Genomic DNA, 18,835 nt, shown 5'->3' with positions numbered 1-18,835 from the left:
AGTTTAACTACTTTAAGGCCCTTAGCATTTAGGAGTGAACTCGAGTCACGAGTTATACTCAGAACTTACAGCAGGAACTACCTCTACACTCAAATCATATCTTATTTCATTTACATTAACACGTCCCATAAGAAAGAAGCGATAGGCTCTACATATATTACCTTTTATCATATAGAAGCCTTAAACGGCAATAACTCAACTATAACAGGAGTTCTACCATCACGAAGTGGATAAGAATTATAAATTGTACTCGGAATTTCACGAATGGAGTTATTCCCATGTTTCATATGTATAAACTATTCATAACTTATATGTAAGACATGCCAAAAGAAAGTTTCACATACCTTGTTTGAGTTATTCCTTATCCTGCTTGCCTCGCCGTCCTTTGAACCTATTCAACATAAAAGTAGTATAAATATCAACCCCTTTTATTTTCCAGCGCCCTAGGTTACATATTAGTATTAATGGAATCTATTTCCTTAGTCGTTTTCCCGACTAGTTCTGTTATTCGCTAAGGCGTCGATAAAAATTGGGCAGCACCTCCCCTATAATGTGCCCTATCCAAATTTCCAATTAGGTCCCTAAGACCTACAGACAACCAACAACAACAACCTGCAGCAATTCACACCAACAATATACAACATAAACTCCAAATGACTTATTCAAAAATGCGGTAGCACAATAGGGCGTCTAGCCTTTATATTGTAACGCCTTTCATTATACGCAACGAGGGGTCGTATGGCTGCAACCAGAAGCATCCACACCCCTTTTAGAATGCGTTTAGGCCCTGCAACAATACATTACACCCCTGCAGCAACAACTTACAAGAATGATACTTTATTTCGACGACAATTCACTTTTAGCGACTTCAATTTAGTTTATTTCGGGCGTCAAACATATTTATCATATTTTCACATTTCCATCCACTTACACAACGTATAATACCCTCTATAACAACATCATAAACTCCAATTTAAAATGAAAGGCCTTACCTTACGTTAAACTTGTCAAACTCGCCAAAACTATCAAAATGAAAAATCTGGACAGCCCACTGTCTTATATTGTCGCTTAGTTTCGGAGGGGTAATTGAGGGAAACAGGATTTGTGGCCTCAATGAAAGTTATATACATGTGTATCAAGGTCACAAAAAATTTTGAATTACCCCTACAGAAATTTTGTACGAAAATATAGGCCCAAAATACTCACAGCTGTCCGTGTAGGATTTCCAAAACAAAATCTGGGCAGTACCTCCTCTACACTTCATCACCCTTTTTTGCAAAGCTAAAAGCAAAACTGGATTTAAAAGTCTAAATAAAAGTTATATACCTGTGAAATACCTTTCCAAAACATATTAAATCACCCGAAACTAAGCTATACACAAGAAGTTATACCAATATTACTAACAACTGTCCCCTCCAACAACGGGTCTGTTCCCTAGCATTTTCTCTTTACGTTTCTCTTAGTTTTCCAAGTGAAGAACTGAAAATATGGTTCCATAGGCATAGTAATATATATATATACACCTCCACATAATTGAGGAATACCGTAGATAATTAATTTATGGAAGAAAAGTGAAGAACTTACCTTAATTTCCTCCAATTTGTGGCTGCTGTTGTGAGCTCTCTTTCTCTCACGTTTCTCTCTATAATTTGGCTAATTTTTGGACTCCAAATGACTTAAGAGTCATTAACATACATATATAGGGTCCCTTAGGAAGTGACACGTGTCATCCCCTAAAGTTGACACATGTCAAACCCTTATTGGGCCACGGATCCATGCTTTCAAGGAGGGGCTGCCATGTGTCCTTGTGGGCCCCACCTCCCAAGTAGGTGGGTCACCTACTTGACCCTAAGTAGGTGGGTCACTTGCTTGCTTGAGGTGCTTCCATGTGTTACTCCTCCATTGGCTTCTACGTGTCGTCTTTTCCCCTTCCTCGTGGGTTCGTAATCTCGTCTTATTTTAGGAGCCTATGTAATCCATGCTACGTAAGCTTGGTATGTCCTTAAGCAACTCAAGTATGTAAGACATATAAGTTGGTAGCTTACATAGGTAAATCGAGTCCTACGACTCATTTCTCGGCCTCCAACTCCTTTCGAATTTTTATAACCCTATTTCCAATCTTCCTTATTATGAAGCATTTCGTTCTCCTTTCCTTGGAGTTATTTGATAGCATTATAAATGATCCGACTTACATAACGATTTTTAAGAAACTTAAGAGCCTTCCCAGAAACTTGAGAATCTTAAGAAGCATTCTAAGGTACCAAAGTACGGGGTGTAACATCCTTCCCCCCTTTAGAACATTCGTCCCCGAATGTTAACTAGCCTCATAAGGTCTTACGAGTGCTTCAGGATTCTTCTGCACTGGCTGCCGTTCATAGGCCTTGTATCAACTCATATGGTCTATTTAAGAAGGTAGATTACCTGTAGGCATAGGAACAGGTGATATTTCTTTTCCATTACTTCTTTCCAGTTTCGTTACCATACATCATATTACACCCTTTACACGAACATGTGTAGGAGCTTAAAATAGCCCGAAAGATGCTTTAGCATCACCATACTAGTCTGTACGTAAACCTGTATCGTTTCTTACTTCCTTCCTCTACTTACCCTTGAGTTTTCTCATATTCCAGTATAGGAGAGATCTCTCATCCTTTCCTTGTTTGCTGCTTGTACACCACAATATTAGTAGTCAGTAACTTTATTACCAACGTCTTACCTTCAGTCGAGTATAGCCTGGCTATTCCTTACAGTATGTTTAAGTTCTCATTGTAATTCTCTTGTTGTATTCATCCCCTTTATATGCACCTATTCTTTGATGTCATACTATTCAAGTCCTTACTATTAATTCTCCGCACTATCTCCGGTATCATGGCTTCTATCCATTTATTGCTGGCCTTTAGATCTTATTAACTCGTGCCAGTATGGGATATTACTTGAAGCCACTTCCCCCCTTTAGGGTGTACCCATGTCACTATCTGTTGTGTTCTACCTTACGCCCTTATTTCCAATTTTCCAATACGTATGATTCTTTTCCAACATATTCGTTATACTGCACCATATCTATGCCTTCCTTTATATCTTCCATACCTTTGGTTGCCTAGGTACGACAATTTAACACAATCATTAGGTGCTAATCCAGTCTAATTATGGGTACTCAAGTCACGTAGCAATTTATTCGAAGCCACTTTCTCACAAGGCTTTACTTATTTTCATAACTATCCTCATTATATTCACATCATATCCTGTTCGCATTCTACCCCATAGTATAACACTTCTTAATCTTTTTCACGATTCTTACTGTGGGTTACTTACCCTTCTTAGTTAGTGTTATCCTTAATATATCGTTCTATCCAGAACTACCAGTCTTTCCTAAATCATTTTCCTTTAATTTTAAGAAAATTTAGGCAGAGTTTCCTCTGTATTTCTTACTATCTCAACACCCACACGCAGAAAATGCCAACAATGCCTCACAAGGGCAACACGCATAAAGATACATATATACGTATCATATCACATCATATCGCAGCCTCACAGGGCGCCTAATATCAACAATAGTATAAACTGATGGACTTACCTCGTATGTCCAACTCGAAATGCACCTGTTTAGACTTTCCGTCTACTTTTCCTTTCAATTTTAAACTTTACATGTCAACTGTAATTCAATACCTTACCTGGCACCTATCATTCGTGCCTTGCTTACCTGCGTGCTGTGTAACTTCCAATATCGTCAGTAACCTTCTTATATTGATGTTGTCCTTCTGCTGAAATCACAAGTTAGTATGAGGAATTTCATTCCCTATGACTTGGCTCTATCGCACGATCGTAGATATGAAAGAAAGGTAACATCCTAAATGTCCTGTAGCCTCTTGTCTATAGATGTGGTGCACAACACACCGATAAACAAAACTCTACTAGACACGGTCTGTAGACACTCCAAGGACGAACTGCTCTGATACCACTTCTGTCACAACCCACCTCGTAGATTACTGGGGTCTGACCTGGACCCCCGTATACGTATCTATCAATTATAGTCAAGTTGAATCGTGTGCGATGTGATACTGTATACAAAAATCTCAATGGGTCAAAAACTTTTTTTTTATAAACCTGTAGCCTCTTTCACCTGTGTCACAACAGGAAAGGCATGCAAGCCGCCAAGGCTGCCATAACACGAAAATATTTACAATACGTCGTACGAGTACAACTGAAATAGACTTACAAATAACCCATAAACACATGGCTACAGGCCTCTAAGAGTAATAATTGTATCATATGGCAGGACAGGGCCCCCGCTGTACCCCTAAACAAATAAATATATACACAGGAGGACCAATACCAAAAAGCTAGACTCCGGAATAGTGGAGCACTTCCCATAGCTGAGCAGAAATCCTAAGCTGGCGAGTCTCTGAAATGAACATATGTACCTGCGGGCACGAAACGCAGCCCCCAAAGAAAGGGGGGTCAGTACGATATATGTACTGAGTATAAAAGCACAACATAATTGAGATAACAACTGAACCAAGGATGCAGGAAACCAAGTATAACATTTAATAGGGTATTGTACCTGCACCTCACAAAATAAAGTCATGTATACCACTATCACATACTGTATCCGGCCCGCTCGGGGACTCAGTGTTACAAATACATCATCTATCATGATAGGTATATATATGCCATTAACGCTGTAGGACGTACAGCCCAATCCCTGTATATAGAAAGAACATGCCGAGGAACGACAGCCCGATCCATATATCATATAATAATGATGAGGAACGACGGCCCGATCCGTATATCGTATAACAATTCCGAGGTACGATGACACAATCCATATAATGTATAATAATTCTGAGGTACGACAGCCCGATCCATATAATGCATAATCTGTCGTGGAACGTACGACCCGATCCTTACATAGCAAAATGTGTCGAGGTACGTCCGGCCCGATCCATATATATATCATAATGCATATACGTGCATGCAAAACTCTGTAACATATCTAATATCCCTCAACCATTATCGTAAAGTATGCCCAAGAACCCCCAGGTTTAGGAGCTTACACATCCAATCACTATTCAGTCTATAGAAGGCTCGAGGCTCGTAGTTTAACTACTTTAAGGCCCTTAGCATTTAGGAGTGAACTCGAGTCACGAGTTATACTCAGAACTTACAACAAGAACTACCTCTACACTCAAATCATATCTTATTTCATTTACATTAAGACGTCCCATAAGAAAGAAGCGATAGGCTCTACATATATTACCTTTTATCATATAGAAGCCTTAAACGGCAATAACTCAACTATAACAGGAGTTCTACCATCACGAAGTGGATAAGAATTATAAATTGTACTCGGAATTTCACGAATGGAGTTATTCTCATGTTTCATATGTATAAACTATTCATAACTTATATGTAAGACATGCCAAAAGAAAGTTTCACATACCTTGTTTGAGTTATTCCTTATCCTGCTTGCCTCGCCGTCCTTTGAACCTATTCAACATGAAAGTAGTATGAATATCAACCTTTTTTACTTTCCAGCACCCTAGGTTACATCTTAGTATTAATGGAATCTATTTCCTTAGTCGTTTTCTCGACTAGTTCTGCTATTCACTAAGGCGTCGATGAAAATTAGGCAGCACCTCTCCTATAATGTGCCCTATCCAAATTTCCAATTAGGTCCCTAAGACCTACAGCCAACCAATAACAACAACCTGCAGCAATTCACACCAACAATATACAACATAAACTCCAAATGACTTATTCAAAAATGTGGTAGCACAATAGGGCGTCTAGCCTTTATTTTGTAACGCCTTTCATTATACGCAATGAGGGGTCGTGTGGCTGCAACTAGAAGCATCTACACCCCTTTTAGAACGCGTTTAGTCCCTTCAACAATAATTACACCCCTGTAGTAATAACTTACAAGAACGACACTTTATTTCGATGATAATTCACTTCTAGCGACTCCAATTTAATTTATTTCGGGCGTCAAACATATTTATCATATTTTCACATTTCCAGCCACTTACACAATGTATAATACCCTCTATAACAACACCATAAACTCCAATTTAAAAGGAAAGGCCTTACCTTATGTTAAACCTTTCAAACTCGCCAAAACTATCAAAATGCGAAATCTGGACAGCCCACTGTCTTATATTGTCGCTTAGTTTCGGAGGGGTAATTGAGGGAAACAGGATTTGTGGCCTCAATGAAAGTTATATACATGTGTATCAAGGTCGCAAAGAATTTTGAATTACCCCTACAACAATTTTGTACGAAAATATAGGCCCAAAATACTCACAGCTGTCCGTGTAGGATTTCCAAAATAAAATCTGGGCAGTACCTCCTCTACACTTCATCACCCTTTTTCGCAAAGCTAAAAGCAAAACTGGATTTAAAAGTCTAAATAAAAGTTATATACCTATGAAATATATTTCCAAAACATATTGAATCACCCGAAACTAAGCTATACACAAGAAGTTATATCAATATTACTATCAACTGTCCCCTCCAAAAATGGTTCTATTCCCTAGCATTTTCTCTTTACGTTTCTCTTAATTTTCCAAGTGAAGAACTGAAAATATGGTTCCGTAGGCATCGTAATATACATATATACACCTCCACGTAATTGAGGAACACCGTAGATAATTAATTCACGAAAGAAAAGTGAAAAACTTACCTTAATTTCCTCTAATTTGTGGCTGTTGTTGTAAGCTCTCTTTCTCTCACGTTTCTCTCTATAATTTGGCTGATTTTTGGACTCCAAATGACTTAAGATTAATTAACATACATATATAGGGTCCCTTAGGAAGTGACACATGTCATCCCCTAATGGTGACACGTGTCAAACCCTTATTGGGCCACGGATCCATGCTTTTAAGGAGGGGCTGCCACGTGTCCTTGTGGGCCCCACCTCCCAAGTAGGCGGGTCACCTACTTGACCCTAAGTAGGTGGGTCACCTGCTTGCTTGAGGTGCTGCCACGTGTCACTCCTCCATTGGCTTCCACGTGTTGTCTTTTCCCCTTCATCGTGGGTTCGTAATCTTGTCTTATTTTAGGAGCCTATGTAATTCATGATACGTAAGCTTGGTATGTCCTTAAGCAACTCAAGTATGTAAGACGTCTAAGTTGGTAGCTTACGTAGGTAAATCGAGTCCTACGACTCATTTCTCGGCCTCCAACTCCTTTCGAATTTTTATAACCCTATTTCCAATCTTCCTTATTATGAAGCATTTCGTTCTCCTTTCCTTGGAGTTATTTGATAGCATTATAAACGATCTGACTCACATAACGATTTTTAAGAAACTTAAGAGACTTCCCAGAAACTTGAGAATCTTAAGAAGCATTCTAAGGTACCAAAGTATGGGGTGTAACAAAATGCCTCTCTCAACTCCCTCCAAGTTGTGATAGAGTCATGTGGAAGTTCATTCAGCTATTTCATTGCCTCCCCAGAAAGATACAATGGAAATAAATGTAGTCGCACAGCCGATTGGCTAACCCTAGGGATTTCAGATGACTTGCAAGTGCCGAGAAAGTTCATCAAGTGTTGGTTGGCATCATCATTAGCTGTTTCACTAAATAGTCCCTTCAAATTCACCATTTGCAACATAGTACTAGTGATAGTGAACTTCACACCTTGAGGTAGTGGTGGGTTTACTATAGCTCTAGTAGCTCTTGCACCATTCGTATCAGCATCATCATCAACTAGAGAAAAGTTTGCAGGTCTCTGATCTCTATCCCGCAAAGCTCCATTGAGTTCATCCCTATTGTCAACATTATCCCTGACTGGATTTTCAGCCAGCTCTTTCAGTCGTAGCACCTCACTCTCTTGCACATTCATCTTTCAAATTGACCATGTATTTAGAGATCGTATGGAAGTAGTGGTTCACCATTACTTTGGGTGGTTGGCATGAACTATCTATTCCCTACAAAAACATAAACAAGAAACCAAAAGTAAAATTAGGAAATAGAACTACAAACTGAATTAGCAACTAATAGAATATTTCAAAACCCTATTCCCCAGCAATGGCGCCACTTTGATAATGCTCAATTACACCTCTCAAAAGAGGTGTAGACGATCGTTAGCAGTATATTTTATCCAACTAAGAGTCGGGGTCGAACCCACAAGGAATAGGTTGAAACAAGTTCTATTAGCTATCACTATTCAGTCGTAGTTGCTACTTCCCAAAAATAAACTTACATAAAGTAAAAGTGGGGGATTTTGTTTATGATTTAAGAACAAATGACAAATTAATAACAAATAAACAAAAGTTAGGTTGTAAATAATATGAAAACTAGACTAGGATTGTGCTCCTCATGACTTATAAGTTAATAGGCTAATCGTATTCATGATATCGCTCAATGTATTGCATATAAATTCTAGCGAGTTGGGTAACATCTAATTAACCTCCCAGTCCTTCTTAGACGTATCTCATTCATCTCTTCCTAGTCTCAGAATATATACTTTACTAACCCTCACCCTAGATCCCAGAGTACTATCTCCTCCCGGTCTCAAGTAACATAGACGAAGTTTATCCCTTCTTTCGAAGCCAGACTCTTCGAATTTCTATTGTGAAGTCTTTTCTTAATCACTACCTCCCTCCTGGGAAAGCAACGAATATGGGTAAGTTCTTAATGCGTGCACTCACTAAAAAAAGACTTTTAGATGAAGAAATCACAATACATGCAAAAACAAATCACGAATATCAATCTTACTTTTGCCTATTTTAGTTAAGTAGTCATGGTTCCCACAATCCTAGTTGTGGTATTAGCTACTCATACTTGTAAGTAAAAGAATAAGAATTTGTGAAGAATTTATGAATTAATACCTACGCAGATAAAGAATCAATCTCAAATCAATCACATGAATTACAAATAAAGGATGACAATCGGAATGATATATCAAAAATCAATCTCCAAATGTAACTAAGCATAGCCTCACTATGTTCACAAAGTACTCAAAAACTAGTAAAAACACTGAACCCTAAAAAAAATCAGGTATTTATAGAAATACAAAACCAAATCCTAAACCAACTAAGAAAACTAAAGTCACCCGATAGCTCTATGCCTACGGTTCCTTGTTAGGGGTTCATATAACATCTAAAGCTAAAGACTTTTTGGCCTATACTTTTCCTTCTAAGGCTTCATCCCGGGAGAAGGGAGTTAAGGTAACAAGGATCGTTGAGTAATCCTACCTCAGGTATTTTCAAATCGAGATTCTTGTATTGCTAACCCTACGGAACCTAATGTAGCTCATGTAGCTATTAGGCTAAGAGTTCCTTCGGGGAGTAAGGATCAGAAAGTGACTCATTCGTCTTAGGGAGTTAGCTTCCTGTAGCTGGGATTGCGTTGCAAGAGTTCCTACGGCTTCGTCTAACTATACTTTGGCTTCGTCTACGTCTAACCAACAGCTTTGCCTTTCGACTTTGATCCGCCTATGAACCTTGGTTCACGCTCTACGTATCTTATTCTTTCAAGCCCTCAACATTCTGTCTGATGTGCATGAACAACTGCAGGCACGACTTGTCGTCGAGACTCCTGCCCCAAATTAAGGGATTCGACGACTTGTGCACTAAAGCTCACGATGTGGATTCGAACCACTGCTTCTCCTTATTATCGTGAGCGGGTCTGTCGTCCTCCTCATTATAGTCCTCCTAGAATCCAGAGCATTTCGTCGAAATACATCCTGTCTTTTCACCTTAGTAGTCCTATGCATAGTCAGTACTATAGCCCCAATCATGGCTACTAATAAAATAAGACTAGAAACCAAAAACCAAACGAAATAGTAGGTATAAAATAAATTGCCCAATGTTTCCAAATTAGTCCAACTTCGTACCTTTCCGGCATAAACCGTATATCTCAGAGAGGTCGTATTTCTTTGGGTTGGTAGTAATGGAATGCTTTCATTATCTAAAATAAAGAACATCTCCCACCAAAAGATAAGTCCAATAATACCACTCACTGGTAAATAGCGCAATACTTCTTCGTGAATCTCCGTTATTTGAATATGGAACATCATAACAACGAATAGGAATGAAACGGCTATAGCTCCTATATAAACTACTGGGAAGATCATAGCAAAGAAGAAAATGGCTAGTATTCAAGGCTAGTCCCAAGAAAGCAAGCTAAATGGCTATCTCGATAAGAAGATGAAGCCTGATCGGGCCAAAAATGAAAGCAATCGAAGGAAGGGGTAGAGCATGTTCTATTTTTCCGAATCTTTCAAGATGAAAATAGAGGGATTGGCTTAACTTCCTCTATGCGGTTGCATACAGCTTTGCTTGAGTAAGAAGTAGGCCATTCCAGATAGGCTGTGGTTGCATACAGCTTAACTTCCTCATGGTCTGTGGTCTTTCTCCCGTAGTTTTTAAATTGGGCTTCAATACTATGTAGCTCTTCACTTATGCACGGGCAATCCTCAAGCCCGTGGTGAGGAATACGGCTCGTATTGACCTCCGTGGTGATAGACTTTGCCAATTCTCCTACATCTGCCCTCAGCCTTCACGATCATCCAGCACGATCCGTAGTGGACTCCATGGACCGTGATGGATTCCATGGAGTTACACTTGGCCAAAACTTTAACCATCAGCACCTTCACAAGATCAGCAGTACGATACCCACCATAGTTCGTGCAATGCACTATGGTCCATGGTAGGTTTCATGGGGTTGTACTTAGTACCTCCAATACAACTTTATTCTCTCATCATCTCCACGCCCACCACCACAGCCCGTGTAAGGCACTATGGTCGGTGCTGAGGCTTGTACTCTTCAACACTCAGCAAAATAGTACTTAAACCCACAGAATCATTAAAACTTGTGCACGACTTAGTTTTCCTGAAAACAAACAAAAACCACCTCATATCTATAGAAACATGCTTGCAACGCACACTAATTCACCTTTTTGAGCATCAAAAATATCGTGAATATGCGACACATCACCAATCCCATGTATGATATAAAGCATCTCCACGTAGTTGCCTGAAAATGTATATTTTAGTTTTTAGCAACAACTTCTTTGATGGTGCAAAGAACCTCTCCAGAAACACCTCTCACATTTCTCTCCATGTGGTGATTGAATTACTAGGAGTTCAACCAATCAAAGAGTTACTTCTCCTATCAAGGACAATGCAAATAACCACAGTGTAATGGCATCTGTGCTCACTTTAGGTCTGTTTTCGTTACTCTTTCAAACACTCACAAAAATTGTCAAGTGCATAGGGCATCATCAATTGGTTTGCTAGCGAACAATTCTCATATGCTCAACATCTGAATAATGTTGCTAGTGATATCAAACTTTGTTCCTACAGGCAACAGAGGCAATACAATTGCACCCGTACACCCAACATCATACTCATCCCAAATATCTCCTTGGGGCACATGTCTAGGTAGTTTTTGTACTCTCCTCTTTTTGATTATTTGGAGCATTTTGGCGAACTATATCATCTCTCCTAGTTTGGGCTACGCCTATAGCTTCCTGCTCAGCCATACGTCTAGCTACAACTTCTTCTTCAATTTCACGAGCACCATTGTTGGCCATTCTCCTCAAAGCTCTTTGAAGTTAAAGATCAAGTGGAATCAACGGTTTGCCTTGACTCCGTGTATCTGGAATACACTAGTGCTCAACCTAAACAAAACAAAAACAACAAAGAGAATATAAATTGGGAAATAAGGACTAATAGTCAAATAAACAATTAATCTAATCTAAAAGCTAATTTCTCAACAACGACACCAAAATTAGATACGCCCAAATTACACCTCCCAAAAAAAGTATAAAATGGTCATTGTTTAAATATAGAATCTAACCAAGGTTAGGGTCAATCTTACGAGGAATATGATTCAGACTTAGGTCAATTGTACTTATTTGCACTCTTAGTCGTATTATTTCTAAAGAAGGAGTGGTTGTATAAAAACTAATAACTTTCGCAATTAGCAAGTAGCAAAGTAATAATTTCAAGTGTTTGAATCAATAAAATATGAAACTACAGTTTTGTATACCCTATGAGTTCATAACTTAGTAAGGCTATATATTAGTAACCTTTTCTAGTGTGTAGCATGCAAGATTGATAAATTAATTATCACCAAAGTGGATGGTTTCCAAAGTAGATAAATTTCACCTCGCAACGTGGTTAGTCTTGGGTGTATATTTTATTAACCCTTAGATTTGATCCCAAATTAGCTATCCCCGGGTAAGTTCAAGATATTAGATGTGGGTTGGTAGCCTCAAATCTCTGTCGTATAATCCCTTTTCTCATCTATTACCCACTTGGTCGAGCAAGTAAGAATTAGGCGAGTTTTAATATTTGCCACTATTAAAAAATGATTAAAGCAAAGGGAAAAATAATACATGCATGCACACATCTCAAGGATTACTAGTTATTAGGCCTACTTCGTTAATTTTCCATGGTTTTCATAATTCTAGTTGTGGATTTAGCTACGCATACTTTTATGATAACAATTAATGATAAATAAATTTAGCATTACCATGCACTTACAAGATGAATAGTAGAAATCCAAAAACTTAAATTGCAAAGTCAAAAACCAAAGATCAATATGTAATTAATCTCCAAAAATCAAGAAAATAATCAAAGTACTCCTTTCTCTCTGTGTTCAGACCGAAAAACAAGCATAAAGTGTAAAAGAAAACCTAGGAAAAGTATTTATAGACATCAAAAATCTATCATAAACAATCTAGGAAAATTAGATTCAGTAACTTCTACGGACCCATCTGCGGGTCGTAGTCTCTTCTAAAGTAGTGGAGTACTTCTCGTGGATGGCAGTCGAGGCATAGTCCAGGACCTTTTCCACGTATAAGAACTATGGTCCGTGGAATCTTTTAATTGCTCGTGCTTCCCCTTTGCACAAATTAGGCTTTCAGTGCACCTTCAATATCTGACTATGATAAAATTTTGCGGATCTAGATACTTTAAACAGCTCGTATTTATCACTCGTACAATTTAAACTCTTTTTTTTCAACTCTCTGTATATCAACCACGAACACATTCTACAGATCGTAGAACATTTTACGGGTCGTTATGCTAACTCATAAACCTTAGAGTTTTTTCCAAGTGTCTGAATATCAACTACGACTGTCATCTATGGCTTGTGGATCCAACCACTGTCCATAGAGTGGCTCATACATGACCAAAATGTGTCTGTTGCATCTATTTTTCAACACGTAGCCACCAAATCATGTTTTCATGCAAAACAACTACAAAACACATCAAATCTATTAAAACATACTATAGAATTTACACAAATCCTAATTTTTAAGTATCAAAAGTGTCGTAAGTCCACGACAAATAAGGAGGTCATTTGGGAGATCAAGTCAGACATATGTAGCAAGTATCCCCCAATTTTTGTTGAGTTAGTTAATTCTCCAATTGTTTTTTCTTTCTTGTCTATTTAGGGAAGAACAATTATTTACTTGTATCTGATGTGACCCGTCCATTTGTGATGGATGTCTAGGGCTATAGTACCCTTGTTAGAGACCACATAGTGAAATGAGCTATTAAGAGCTCAAGATAGAAAAGCTTTAAAAACTTATATCTTTTGATTATTTTGATGTTTCGCGTTGCTATGTTGTGTTGTGTTCCATTGGGAGGCGACCTAATGATATAGACCTTCATATAAGACTTTGGGACCACAGAGTGAGTCTAAACCAAGTGTTTGTGGTACTTATCTCATCCAGTTTATGTCTTGATGAAAAATGTATTGTGAAATAGGGATTGCTCTATTTTCCCCCCATCTACTAATTTAAGGGGCTTTCGTTGTAGCAATGAGTTTTTTTCTTGCATCGTCATTGTATTACTATATGAATCACAATAATAATAAATAATTAAAAAATCACGATCAAAGAAATTTTTATTGACTCTTGAAATTCTATGTGTGTTACATAAATTGTGATAGAGGGAGTAACACATATTGGGCCAATGACTAATTTTTTTTTAAAAAAAAGAAAATTTACCTAAATACACATCTTATTTTACCATAATCTATAAAATTCTCTACCATTTAAAAATATTTCAAAAATCTCCTCTCGGATACATCGCTCCTCTATATATTCAGATGTCTACTGATTTATTCGGAAGTCCAATAATGTATCTGAAATCCATAAATTTTAAGTGATTTTTATAATTTGGAAAAGAGTAGAAAAATAATGTAATTAGCTCTTAACGCCATGAAATTTATGTAAACTACACAAAAAAATTATGATCAAAGAAAAATTTGGTTAACTCTTTAAATTTTATCCACGCCGAATAAATTGGGATAGAGGGAGTAATGAATTTCCAATAATTTATATATATTTGCAAATGAAGTTAAAAGTACTACAAATTACAATAACTAACAACTTAAAATAATTTTAAAATTTTTAAAATTATGGTTAATTTTTTTATTAACTCTTGAAATTATATTTGTGCCACATAAATTGGGATAAATGGAGTGACATATATTGGATTGATGACGTATAAAAAATATACGATCAAGAAAAAATTTGGTTGATTCTTCAAAGCGATTCGTGTCGCATAAATTAGAACGAAGGGAGTAAAGACATTTCCAATAATTTATATATTTATAAATTACGTTAAAAGTGTTATAAATCATAATAAATAATAATTTAAAATAATTACGATAAAAAAATGATTGACTCCCTAAATTCTATCTTCGCCATATAAATTGAGACTAAGGGAGTAAGATATATTGGACCCGTGATCTACGTAATCTAGAAGTAAAATGAAGATAATTAATTATGTTATTACATGATTTATTTTAGAGAGCTCACTTGAAAGAAAGAAAAAAAAGAGAGGAAAATCACAAGTCCTACCAGGTCCACATGTACCCGAATATAATTTGCGTGTCAATTTCATTGGTTGCAACTTGCAACAAATTTTTTTGGGCAAACAACACAAATCCCACTACTTTAGGGCCTAATTATATGTTTTCTCATGAGTTTTCAAAATTATCATTCGTTCTAGATTTCATTCTCAAGGTACATATATATGGCGCATCTAGATTAGGTGTAATTTATTTCAAATACATTGTATCTAAGTGTATTCACTTTTATTTCGAATACACTAACTCTCTCGCTCGGATATCTTCTATCTCGCTCGCCTCTCTCCCTCGCTTCTCTCCCTATGTATATGTATTTCAAAATATATCTGGTATTCGAGATACATGTATCTAGTGTGATTCACATATATTTAGATACACTGGCTCTCTCGCTCACCTCCCTCCTATTTCATTTGTCTCTCTCCTCTTTTGCTCACTTCTCTCCACATGTATATGTATTTCAGAGTGGATCTAGTATCAAAGGTACATATATCTAGTGCATCTGATATATAATTATTTATTAGTGAGATAATATATAATTATTTTAAATTATAAAAAGAATTAGTAAAAATGACACTCCCTCCGTTCCTATTTATATGTTACCATTTTATATTTCATATGCATTAAGAAACTACGTATGTTTACTATTTTACCCTTATTTAATTACTTTTTAAGTCAAGTTTTCAATCAATAAACATAAATTAATTTATTTTGATTAATTAATTTGACCAATGAACATGAATTATTTACTTAGTTTTTTTATGTTGGTCAAATGTATATTTTCAAGGCTAATAACTCACAAGGGTAAAATAGAAAGAATAATGTCATTTATGCATTGATTTTGTGAAATAATAAATATTAAGGATCATCTATTTTTAGTAAGATAACATATAAATAGAAACATATGGAATAAGAATTTTATATAACTAGTTTAGAGTACGTGATTTGCACGTGTACATTGCGTCAATTAATATAAAGCGATAAAAGCAACAATTGTTTGAGAAAAAGCTATTAATGTTACAATAAACGCTAACATAAGTTTAAATAATAACAATGAATGTTATTATATTGATACAATAATGATTGAATTTGATATCTTATGAAAGCATAAATATGATGGATTTAGTTGAATTTGTTATATAGTATTGGTAACACACGATAAAATATTCTTATTAAACACTTTTAATTTTTATTTATTTTTGCATATTCTCAAGCCTCTATTATACAGTTTAATAAACCATGTAAAATATGTCACCTCCTTTGAAAGAATCCTAAAATTCTATGACTTATTAAGGCTAATGTGTATAATCAAAGAAGGTGATAAAATTTGAATAAAAAATGTCTAATCGAAATACTTTATCATGTGCTCACAGAGTGTTATATATCATGTTGTTGTATCACATTCGTAACAATATTCATTATTTTTTTTATAATTTGGTTGGTCAATGAAATTTTAAAAATTAAATTAAATATTAATAATAATAGCGAAAACGAATCAACTTTGTTTCCTACCTTCCAAAAATAAGATCTCGAGCCCTAAGTAAATGATATGGACCTAATCAAAAGTATGTTGAACAACAATTTCAATCAAATAAACAAAAAATAGAAATAGATTACGTCACAATTACGACAAAAAATTTAAAAACTTGGATGAAAGTACATGAAAAGAAATTCACAACAATTGACATAAATAAAAATAATATCGAACAATACAAATTACCTGTTCCATGTTTTTAACAACATAATATCGAAAACGAATTAACTTTATTTCCTTCCTTGTGAAAATCCTGAGACCACAAATACATGTCATGGACCTAACCAAAAGTTTGTTAAAGAACAATTTCAATTAAACAAACAAAAATAGAAACAAATTAAATCACAATTAGGACCAAATTTTCAAAAACTTGAATGGAAGTACAAGAAAAGAAATTCACAACAATTGACATATATAAAAATAATATCGACCAATACAAATTACCTGCTTCATTTCTTGAACGATATAATATTGAAAACAAATCAACTTTGTTTCCTTCCTTGTGAAAATAAAATCCCGAAACCACAAGTACATGTCATGGACATAATCAAAAGTTTGTTGAAGAACAATTTCAATTAAATAAATAAAAATAGAAATAGATTAAATCACAATTAGGACAAACAAAAACATGAATTGAAGTATATGAAAAGAAATTTACAACAATTGGCGTATATAAAAAATAATTAGAAAGGAACATGAAAAGTTGTCTTTTGCAAATTGAAGTTAAATAATTTTTTGAAGTATCTAAACATGACAAGGTATATCTGACTTGAAGTCTTTAAATATTTTATTCATTTTTAATTTTAAAAAAAGAATAAATTTGTGTAAGGGTAGCGTCCCCCCTCCCCCAAACCAAACAAACTAATGCACGTATAAAGGATCCAAGATTATTTGGAATCCTTGTTTTGAGGAAAAAATTATATTATATTGTATTAAATTCACTCAAACATTAATTTTTCTTTTCATATATTTTATTTTAAGTGTTTTTTTCTAACTCTTCTTTCAATATATTTTAGGAGTCTACCTTAATTCTACTAATACTTCTTACCATATATTTTAAGACTAATTTATTTTTCTTTCCATATATTTTAGGATTCATTTATTTTTTTCTTCTCATATATTTTAGTAGTCAATATTATATTAATGAAAAATTAATTGATTTAGAAGTGTTCCATAAACTTAGAAATTAAACTAACTAATTATAAGAGATACAATATATTAGTTTCCTTCTTTAATTTTGTCTTGAAATAGGTATAATACGTTAGTTTCCTTCTTTAATTTTGTTTAGTATTTCTCTTATAATTAGTTAGTTTAATAAAGAAAGGATTGTTATAGGTTAATAAAATTGTAATTGATTTTAAAGTCTTAAATTTTAGGACTTTTAATATAGCTTAAACAAGGAAAGATTTAAATAAAAAATAGTTTATTATTTTTTGGATCAAGTGTATTTTAGTTGGAAAAAGATTCTTTTCAATTTAATTTTTATTATAGTCAATATTCAATGTCATTAAAATAATGATATAATAATTGAAGAAAAATGGTGAAAAGACGATTTTATCTAAAGCGAAGTCTTTTAATGAAGGGCAAAAAGTTCAATTAACATTTTAAGGGTCTTCATGTTTTTAACATAATACTAGTTCAGTGTACGTGCTTTGCTAGTATGTATTGCGCTAATTAATAATAAATGCATATCTAAAGAATAAATTATTGTGTATACATTATGTTATTAAGTACAAAACTTAAAAAATGTAAAGTAAGATTTTAAAGATAAAAAGTGTACTTGAAGAGGAGCAAAAAACAAACTTAAATGTATATTATTATGTTCATATATAATGTAATTTATTTTTTCTCTACCTTATTATTTAGAGTGTGTTTCCTGTATCAATACGAATATAATTTGACTATTGATATCAATGAAAATTATGTTGTTGGTACACAAAATTAGCAAAATCTAAATAAATAAGATAAAGAAAAAATGAACTACATTATATATGAGCATAATTATACAAAATGACTTGTAACAAATTAAAAATATACATTATGTATGGACATAATAATATAAAACAACTGCTTGTAATTAACAAGAACAGAAAGGTTTATGATTTGTTCAAGCAAAAGATGATAACCTAAAAATTGCAATGAAAAAAACTAAAAGTCATCTATCTAAAGGCTAACAATACGAACAACTTAAAAAGACAAGCTTGGAAATTATTACAAACCTGTAACAAAGCAACACATGAGAAATAAGTTGAGGTAACATAGACGAAAAAGAGAAGCACAAAACTTATTCTAATAGTACAAATAGTAAAATTTTTGGTGCCCTTACATAACATATGTATGTAGTTATTGAGTTCTATTAAAAGAAGTTTTACGAATTTGTTTCGAACAAGAACCTAATTTGTCTGATAATGAGTAGAAATGAGTCTTTAATTATCTCAATTTCTTTTGAAAAAACAAGCCAAGTGTTTTTAGTTT

The sequence above is a fragment of the Solanum dulcamara genome, chromosome 4 (genome assembly GCF_947179165.1).
Source record: "Solanum dulcamara chromosome 4, daSolDulc1.2, whole genome shotgun sequence".
Lineage (NCBI taxonomy): Eukaryota > Viridiplantae > Streptophyta > Magnoliopsida > Solanales > Solanaceae > Solanum > Solanum dulcamara.
This window is presented reverse-complemented; position numbering follows the sequence as displayed.